This window comes from Bactrocera tryoni, chromosome 2 (assembly GCF_016617805.1).
Source record: "Bactrocera tryoni isolate S06 chromosome 2, CSIRO_BtryS06_freeze2, whole genome shotgun sequence".
Lineage (NCBI taxonomy): Eukaryota > Metazoa > Arthropoda > Insecta > Diptera > Tephritidae > Bactrocera > Bactrocera tryoni.
The window spans coordinates 51118485-51129508 of NC_052500.1; the positions used below are offsets into that span (position 1 = coordinate 51118485).

Here is an 11024-nt window from a genome sequence, read left to right on the forward strand (position 1 = left end):
ATGACCAGCATTTGTCCGGACCTTAGCGGTCGATTCATGAAAGTTGGATGCTTTCTCAAAATAGCGCTCTTGCTAACGTCGGAAGTCACATTACTGTTACCGCCTCTATTAATTCAGCCATACTCGGGCTTATTATCCAAGAAATTGATATATGTAATCGTTCGATTTTTGTCAAACTCTTTGATAATTCAATAATTGAAAGCTGTAACTCTTTATAAGCTTCGATTAATGCTTTCTCTCCTACCGAAAACGATTGTCTTTAAGCTGTATTAAAGAATTAAGACCTTTTAACCAAAATAAAAAGGTTAATGTCAATTTGTATTCAAACTCTCAAGAATGTTTTCTTTACCAGTGATTGTTCATACACAGATGAGAAAATCAGAAACCAATAGAGTAGCTGAAATTTAATAACAAAAAACTAGAAGCAATTGTATTAACCCATTTACAGCCAATGGTCGATTTTTCGGCCAGCAATTTGAAAAATCGTCGAGTCGAAAATGAACGAGATATGTCTTGAAGGCAATAATTATATGTCATTTTGCATCTTTCTGATATTGAAAAAAATTTTTCTTTCACTAATTAATAAATTTTTTTAAATTTTATTGGATATTCGGAAGACCCATTTTTCCACATTTTCTCAAAAAATTCGGAAAAAAAGATAAAATTTTTGAAAAAAATAAACATTCCTATATATTGTAGTGTTTGTCGCATACTTCATGCAGAATGTATTTTCGATAGATCGGTTGTAGTATGGAATGATAAGGAATGCGCAAAACTAACTGGTTGATAAATCGACCACCAGCCGAAAACGATACGACTAATATTTCCACTTCATTATTTTTGTGTATTGTGTCAATGGATGATGGTCATCAATATACTTTCAATTTAACAGAAAATTGCTTTGTTAAACACTTGATTACTGAGTTCTTTCACAAACAAGTACACGCAGGAAGTACCATAATCAAAAACATGCAGGACAGGTCTTACAGTTCATGAATTTTTTCGTAATTAATATCAGAAAATGAAAAAATCGACTAAATACTTTTTCCACTTCATGGAACATTCAAGAGCTTTCTTTCCAGATATTTCTAGAACATAATTTTCAAGAAGTTTCCTGGGTCACGAATATAAAAAGGAACCCTTTCATGCAGGTAATTAATCGATTGTTGTCCACGAGCCTGAGCAGGTCTTCCAGTGAGATTCGCAGGTAAGCCCCCTGCTGGCTGTAGTGAGGTATTCCGTTCTTGAGTAAAATTTGACAGTGAAATTTTGAGTTTTCCCTTGAAAATGTTTCGCAAAAGATACCAGAGTCAAAGAGAGATTGATCATGAAATCGCAAATCGCATTCTCTATGCATGCATTTATTGCAATTTCATGGTCATTTATACGAAATGATTGGTCGTCCCAATCTTCATTTGAGTGCAAAATCATCCATGATCATGCAGTTTGGCATATTCTCACACAACCTGTCTATCGATCGAGCAATCATTCGATATTGTTTACTACGGCCGTCATGCTTGCAAAATGTTTATCAAAGGAAACCCCATTCGATTTGGCTTCAAATACTGGGATTAGCTGAAATGGCCGTACTAAAGTTATTGAACCAACTTGACGATCCATGTGATGATTGTGTTGCGTTTGACAACTTCTTCACTTCTCATAAATTGATGAGTAACCTCACCTCTTTGGGATATTATGCTACAGGAACTATTCGTGACTCCACAATCAACAGCTGTTCGAAAATCCAAAGCCGCTCTGAAGAATGTTCGTAAAGACAAAATTGGACATGGCATTGACCAATTAGAGAAGCCTCGTCGTTGTCAAAATTGTCACAAACATTCGTCTTAATATATAAATGCACAAAATGCGATGAAGCTCTACATGTTTTGTGTTTCAATCAATTCCATGAAATATTGGTTGTCAAAAAAGTCTTGCGGTATTTGTATTGATTTTTTTTTTTTATTGAAATTGAAATGAATTTTTGATGACTCATGCCCAGCTCTTGACCGATGCTACGGCTGCTACTATGCCGGTCTCTTTCGACCAATTCAGCGATTTTATCGCAATTTTCGACGACAGGCCTTCCGGAGCGTGGCGCATCTTCCACCACCTCTACACCAGAACGAAAACGTTGAAACCATCGTTGTGCGGTGGAAATGGAAACTGTATCGGGTCCATAAACTGCACAAATTTTATTGGAGGCTTGGGATGCATTTTTGCCTTTATCGTAGTAGTACTGTAAAATATGCCGTATTTTCTCTTTATTTTGCTCCATGTTTGCGGCGCTATAACTCACGAACGTCTTAAAAGAAACGACAATCAATCAAACATGTGTTAGCGCGTGAAATGAGCTTTCCAAAAAGGTGTAGCATGACCCGATGCGACGAATAAAACTAGAACTATGCGCTTTCAGCGCCAACTAGAGAGAATACCGCAAGACTTTTTTGACAACCTATTATATATGTACATAGTTGCCATAAATTATGTTACAAAGAATGCAATGCATCCAATGTCTCTTTATTTATAATAATCAATTTAGTGTTTGCTTTCGCTTGTTATCAATGGAATGAGAAGCTAGTTCACTATTCGCGAACGCATTTCCTATATAAAACAGAAATTATGTCAAGGGAAATGGATATATTGACCTGACATATTCGAGATGACCTATTCATGAAAGCTTACCTTCGGTAAACTACCTGTAGTAATTTTTTGCCTTGAAGCAAATTAGGCTCAGCAAATGAATACTGCTTCTTCAGTGACACGCGATGAACATCCATGAAAGTATGTATCCTTTTTTAGACGAAAATATTTTCACTATTTTAAAGAATTTTTTAATAAGCGAAATACACAATCTACGCAAAAACTTTAAAAGTCGCAAACAATGCATATCCAAGGTTTGAAAGTGGGCAGCATACAGTTACTGTGATGTTTCGGTGTGGTAAAGCAGTTAAAAAATACTCTCTTCGATGGATAGTATTCATTCCATCAAGATTCTGCTATGCAAAAACCACCCAGCAGTGACTTAAAAGTAACAATCCTGGTTTCATAGCAGCAGATGATTGGTCGTCTGGAAGTCCAGATTTGAATATTAATATTTTTGCTATCCATGGTGTTTTTATTGATATCTTAAGAATACAGAAAAAAAATTTTACAAAAAAATATTAAAAATTAAAATAATTAGAGGGGGAGAGACAGGTGTAAAAAAAATGGCGCATCCTGGTGACATTGATCCTAACTCTCCTGGTGGTCTGAAAAAAAAAATCAATTCTTAATCAGTAAGGATGCTGTTATAGTCCCTACCTCAGGGAACACCAAAAATTTTTTTTATTGAAAAAATGGCGTCTGCCTGAAAATAAAAATCATTTTTTACACTTTTTTTCACGATGCTTATGGGAACGATAAGGGATTATATAAAGAAGGTGCACACAAAATTTCAAGTAAATCGGTTGTATAGAACTTGAGATAATGCCGGTACCGTGTGGAAAAAAGTAGTTTCGAGAAAAACGCGTTTAAAAAATTCGATACGGCCGAACCGGGGTAGGTACTGCGTCACTAAAGTAACTGTAGCTCTTAAAATAATTTCAATTTTTAAAAATCCTTTGGAGGATATGTTCTTAGGGGTCTAAACTTTACATATATGAATAAAAAATCGAATTTTTCAAAATTCTAGAGTAGAATACCCCCTTAATTTCGGTTGCTTTGAACAGTAATCCATGCGAAATTTCGTGAAGAAATCTTGTCAAATAAAAAGTTTTCGATTTTTGGATCGATCAGTTTGTATGTCAGCTATATAGCCGACATGGGTCGGCGGTTCCGACAAAAAAAGTTCTTGTAGAGAAAAGCGAAATTTCAGATCGATATCTCAAAAGCTGAGAGACTAATTTACGTATAAATAGACTGCCGGAAAATTTTTAATATTTATACCCTGAACAGGGTATATTAATGTTGCGCGAAGTTTATAGTACCCAGAAGGAAACGTTGGAGACCCTATATATGTAAATAATTAGCGCAATTAGTCGATTAGCTTTGTCATGCCCTTTCTCCTCAAGTAGCTGTTCACTTTGGAAGATATTTATATGGCCTCCGAAGAAATAGTTCAGATCGGACCGCTATAGCATATAGCTTCCATACAAACTAACCGATCAAAATCAAGATAAAGATCATTTATACCCATTTATGCTAAACGAAATTCACTTGTGTAAGATATCATAGCTTCGGTTCAGCCGAAGATACAGTTTTAATATATGATATTTGAAAGTTAAAGGACTTGGGGAATATTTTGGCTTTGAAAGAAATTTCTTGTAATTCAAAAAGAAATTCATGTAAAGATATAAATAAATCAAAAAAATTTAATAATTCAAACACTATTCAGTATGACGCACTTGCACAACTGTCAATGAGAAGTGATCTGCAGTGAACAGAAATTACACAACTGTGTGTGTAACGGCCCCATCTATGCTGCCAGGATAATTGTCAAAATGAATGACAAGGATACTTAAGGATTTGTTAGCCAAATGTGCGTGATATATGATGTTGAGTACATGAAGAAACTGGACACTCACCAACACACGCAGGCAGACACACACTCAGGCGCGCGTAGAATTTCGCACGCAACAAAGCAAGCAAACAAAATGATTAATGACTTTTGAAGTGACTTGCATGAAAAATAACCCAACTCTGTAACTAGGAAGACATGGGGTACGACAAGCAGCAAAAGAGCTGTGCAGTAACTAGTTGGCCAACCGTTCAACCAGATGACGAATGAACCTAACGAGCCAAGCAAAGCAAGTCGTCGTCGGAGGTGGCGAACAAGAAAAGTGCACAAAGGAGTCAGCGTATAAATTAGAAAAGAACAAACGACCGCAGCCAACGAGTCGGCCGCTACCGACAGCAGCAACCAACAACAATAACGGAAGTACATACTTGTACGCCATTACCTTCACAAAGCTGCCATATCAATTCACGACAGAGTCCTGTACGCGCTTTGCACTTAAGACGGTCAGCAACAAAACCAACTACAACAACAACGCTTGACGCTTCTCTTGACAGAATGAATGGCATAGGGAGGAGAGAAAATCCAAAAAACGATAAAACCAACGCAAAATGTGTGGGGTCGCGAAAATTAATGACTCGAATGACTTGGCGAAAAGTCTTAAAGGAGGTTTAGGATAGCATTGCTGCGGTGATGAGATTGTAGAATGCGCGAAAACAAATGTGTGCTGCTAGAAAATTACATTGGGAAAAAAGCTGAAAATCGCTCCGATGAAACCATGAAGCAGGAAGCTTTTTATTTGTACAGTTTTACTTAAGGCAACATTTTTGTATAATTCTTCTTACTCAAAAGCTTTTTATTTACACACTTTCATTCGGGCTGTTACAGCGTTGTGCTGCTACTTCCGATCAGTAAAGACGGAGAATGTGGCAACGGAACGTGTGGCAAGTAGTCACGTGACAGCGATGACGTTGACAGCAGGACAGCGGCAACAACAAATTGTGTGTGTTAATTGCAGTGCACGTCAAAAGTCGATGTAACTGACGTATGGCGATGATGCTGGCGATGATGATGACGAAAAAGCTGATGGAGAGTGTTATGGCGGTTACGTACATATATTCGTATTTGTTACGATGCTGTTGAAAACTGCTCACAGCTATGACGAGGAATGTAGACAGTAGCCAAATCCGTTGTTCTCTCGTATATGCGAAAACATTTCGAAACTAAACCAGGGTCGGCGTTCGGTATTCTTAATTAGGTATTCTAGCATATTACAAAAAAATATGTGAATTATAAAGATTATTTCTTCAGTATCTTGGCTCATCTTCCGTTTCCACTGAATTTTGTACAATTTAGTTACTATCTAACTACTTCATCAATATATGTATATAAAATACAGGAAAAAGCGTTACCTTTGCTTGCATCGGAGCTATAATACCATGCACAAATACTAAAGATTCCTTACAAGAACTTAATTTTAATCGGTCAGTTTGTATGTCAGCTGAATGCTCTAGCTATGCTAAAGTGATACCATCTGGACAGTTCCGACAAATGAGCAGTTTATTTAGGTAGAATCGGACGTGGGCAGGGTTTCAGTTCGATACCTCAAAACCGGAGGTTTTAGTTCACATATATATGGCCAGATAGATAGACTCAACTTTAGTGTTGAGTTATTTAGTCGAAGAGACCGAAACCCATGTCGTCGCCTTCTTTGGACTCCGACTCCTCCTTTTTGGCTTCTTCTTTCTTTTCGGCAGCAGCGTCAGCAGCAGCAGCAGCAGCAACAAACTTGCTGGGGTCCTTGATGAACTCCTTGATGGTAGCAGCTTCCTTGAAGTCCACTTCGGTGGCTAAATCAACTCATGCCAAATCAAATCAAATCAAATTCATTTATTGAGACCAAAAAGAAACAAAAATACAAATTATTTACAAAAGTAGAAAGTTATAACTTAAGACTATACATATTTTATCTTAAACAAACGTTTCCGAAAACAGATCTTAATCTAAAGGAAAAAAAAATTACAATAAATGCTTGCTCCCGACATTTTTAAATGTATTCTGAGGGCTACGACTCAGTCTTAAAACTAACTTAAAACTTAAAACTAATTAAAAAAGAAATCTTACAAGCTATAATAGCAAATAAAGCGTATGCTTAAACTAGCCCCTGTGCGAACCAGGTGTTGATTTTCCATAAAAGTTTGAGCAAAAGGCTTCTGGATGATTAACATCATTTATTATATTTTCTTTACTAATACCAAGTGGAGACAAATACTTGCCGTTGACCCAAGTATGACTCGACTGCGACAAGATGCCATCAGAAATCAATGGATAGTCACAATTCCGAACATGGTCGAAACACCTTAATATTGCTCTCAACTTATACCTTTAGTAACAGATAGGTTAAAATTATATTGAGTCGTCGAAAAAGTATTTCCGTATTTTGTCAATAGATGTCGTTGCAGTCGTATATCTCCAGTGCTACCAATCACATTGTGTCATACCATATAGTGTTGGAAAGTTGAGATTTTATCGCTTCCATTCTGGAAATTTCGATGTGAAAGATTTACACTGGCGGAATAATGTCTGTAGCGGAAAAATGGCAAAAAGTGGTCAACCAAAATGTTATTTTTTTTTTGTTAATTATTGTTCATTATAAATATAAAAAAAATAAGTTGAAGTTTGATTATAAATACGAAACTTTTTCGACTACGCAAGTATAGCCACTTTTAACAGTACCAATCGGCACGTTTTTCATCTAAAAAAAGGAACTCAATTGATTTAGTTTGAATGTTTAAACCCTACAGTGCACTACAACGAAGAAACGAACCCAAAATCAACAGCTAACATACTGCGGAGCATTGCTACCATCATACACTGCTATCAACACTGTAATCTCAATTGCATTACAGCTGCGCAACAACAAAGATTGATGCGTTGAGGAAAATAAATGATGATGGTGATTATTTCTCATTGAGTGTTTTTGCCGGCCTTTTTCCGCGCTCTTGACAAGCTGCGAGTGAGTGGAGTATTGTATGCAGCATAGCAGCAAAAGCGAAGCTGAAATGTAATATTGTCATGACAGCAACAACAATAGCTATGGCAGTGGCAGCGTCAGCGTCAGCAGCTGAAGAACCATTGCTGTCATTAACAGCAACATCATCTATGTGTTGGCAGCATAGCTGCACAGTAACTCACGTACACACTGACACCCGCGTCGGCACAGTCATTCATCTGTCCGTCAAAGCTTTATGCAAGCACACATACACAACTATAGGGTATATCCGCCTGAGCAGGCGGCAGGCCATCCATCTCAGCCAGTGCCAACATCCATCTATTCATTTGGCAAAACGAGCGACAGTCGACGTCGGTCGACAGTAAGCAATCACGAGTCAACAGCAGCAACAGCAACAGCCAACATCCAGCAGTCACCAACATATTTTGTGTGATTTTTAACTTTTGACGAATTGGCAAATAGACGGTGGCAACGAAGCGTCGTTGTGAGGATGAACAAGTGAGCGTGGTGTCGTTGCAACTGTTCGGTTGAAACTCAATTCGCTTAGATATTTAGAGATATTCGCAAGCGTGCCGACTGACAATTTGTTACATTTGATTTGATACTTTTTACCACCGTGTATTGTTGCTGTTATTGTTGTTTCGGCAAAGCTGCAAGATGAATGTGTAAATATTTTCACTTGCAAATGATTGCTGTTTCTGTGCGAATAAATAAATACTTACACGCTTCTACGTTGGCTTCCACTTGCAAAGTTTATGTGGATGAATGAAGCGTTCGGCGCAGTGTGTCAGGGTAAGTACGAGTACGACCTGCGCATGTACTCATTATTCAAAGGGCTGCCTATGCACACATACATATACACTTCAAGGTTCTTTGCCCAATAATCGATTGCTTTTGTTGCTGCAAATGATTATTGTTTGTTGACGAAATTGATTGCGTGGAAATTTACGAAATATCAATCTTGTTGCAACAACTGCTTATGATGACAAATCATTTTTTTAGTTTGCGTTGAACAGAAAAATAAGTTAACTCAGAAAATAGTATATTAGAAAAAAAAAGTCGGCGACTATATTTTTTTTATTATTTCAATGCTTTATTTGGTGGCTTTAATTTGTAGATTATAGTCGTGCGCTGACCACTATTCGAGAGGTCGTGGATTGAAATGTTCTCCTTCTTCATTGAACATTAAACAATCAAGCGGAGTCTTGACAAGAAACATCTTTTCATTCTATCATCATAAACTGTGCAGGCCCCACATTTTGCCGGTCTGTTTAAGTTTAATATGCAAATTTCAACACGCCATTCGTCCGCTCGCTCCCTTGAAGTGCGACTCTCTAGTCAAATATTAGGTTCGCAACTAAGTTCTCGCTGTTTGTCAGCAGATGGCTTCAGCAGTTAGTGGTGATCGATTTCGATATATCCAAAACGTGACAAACTTAACTAACCCAAAAACCTCCGAAGGTTGTGAATTGGAAATGCAAGAAGAGCTGGCTTCAACTTTTTATGCTCGCATTTCAAGCGACTAGATTCATTCGTTATAGCAATCCAAAGACAAGAATGTTTTGGGAACTACCCGATCATACTTCAACGTCATCGCTTCGGTCGAATATTTACGAAAACTACACTTGTTTAAAAAAAATGGTTTTGGATTACATACAAAAATTAGTTAAAGCAATTAAAATTCACAACGCTATGTTTTCGATCCGTAATAAAGTTATAAGTTATCTTTATGAGACTGTATGAAAACCCTAGTTGTGTACATGGTGGTACCAGATCGCCCTTATTTATTATGGCCTGCCCAAACCCAACGAATCCAGCAATAAGCGACAATATCGACTTCAATTGATGCTATTGCGCTAAGCACTTCGCGAAAAGTGGCCTCACGTTGCCAAACCCGTTAATATTCCTCAGGTGTTACACAACATCGCGAAATGGCTTGATTTTTGGATAGCATCACAAGATGAACGGCCTCACCTTAATGGTATTCGAGCTTTTCCAGAGAGATTGAAATAGTTGTAAATAGCTTCGGGGAATACTTCGAATAATTCATTTGTGGCCATTTCCTTACAACAAAATTGCATTTTCATTGCTTCTTTACCATAGGAATAAAAAGATCTTTGCAGATGTTTTCATTTCGAATGTACGATGGTACTTTTATCACCATCAGAAAACCCAACTTCCTTATTAAAAAATTCTTTTAAATCACTATTCACATATTATATCAGTATGAATGTTTTCATGTATTAATTGATGGAAATTCAAAATTATATCTTTGCGGGAAAAATTCAATTTAAATAGAAGCTACATTAAAGTAAAAAATTCCTATTTTATAGAAAAGGATATCTGTAAAACTGCTGCAGCTCAGGATCAGTAAGTGACCGTCCAAAAACCAATGTATGCTAAGAAGGTAATAATTAAGGCAGGTTTTTGAAGCGTTAAGCAGAGATGTGGTTTGAAAAATGGCGTCAAAGATGGTTATTAATCGTCTCGGCAATGTCAATAAACTATCCTAGATTCAGTCAGCGAAAAGTTAATGAACAAGTTGGGTAGAATTGTGCACAAAAAATAAGTATGTATGTCGAATATGAATATTTCGTATAAATTAATATTAAACCAGAAATATTGTTATTTTTAGAATACTAAAGCGGAATCATTTGTTACTTGTATGATAATTGAAAGACACTGGTAATCGTATCATCAAGTTGAGTTACTTTATATCTACTGCGTGTAGCTCATGCAGTTTGCAATTTTTTTCTCCGGCAAGTCACCACAAATGTTGCTACTATTAATTATAATCCTTTTCATAACAATAAACGCAAATTATGCTCCAGCAGATTTCTCAACATCAATTAAAAAATAAAATACGCTTCAATGTTTCTTCTGGCTGTTTTACCACATCCTTCTCACGTTATGATATATGTATGACTTGTAAAACATCAAAAAAATTACAAAAATGTTGCAATGAATTTAAATGTTTCTCAAAATATTCAAAATATATTGTAAATAACTTAATGGAAAAGGGAGTCCACATCCTATATCCTCCACGGTCCCCGGTTTTCCCACTACGGCCCAACCTGTTGGAGATATATTAATATTTGACCTCTACAACTACTTAGCTTATTATCGAATAAGTGATTATCGACTATCGACATTGTGTAGCTCTAACATGGTGGTGATAATAATTATTAAAAGTATATTTTATTGTAAAATATTTTTTTCCGTCTTTGTTACGTTTCAAGCCAGTTGTTTTAGTAAATCAATATGACCCCCACTGTTTCGTTTAGCGGAAATGCTTATAGTGACGTCTATTGGTTAGTATTTATAGTTGTGATTGTAAACATCTTATACCTTTCCGCTAGATGGCGCAAGAATATATTTACACTTTCTTTGATTATCATTAATTAATATCTAAATACAAATAGGCCATTTGTCACAGCTTCAGTAACTGGCTCGTTGGTCTAGGGGTATGATTTCCGCTTAGGGTGCGGGAGGTCCCGGGTTCAAATCCCGGACGAGCCC

At 36.7% G+C, this 11024-nt stretch overlaps 1 non-coding gene across 1 annotated transcript; it reads left to right on the forward strand.

The window, feature by feature from the left end:
* The first annotated feature begins 10952 nt into the window (after window positions 1-10952).
* Window positions 10953-11024, forward strand: Trnap-agg. Its single transcript has one exon. It is a non-coding gene; the product is annotated as a tRNA-Pro (tRNA).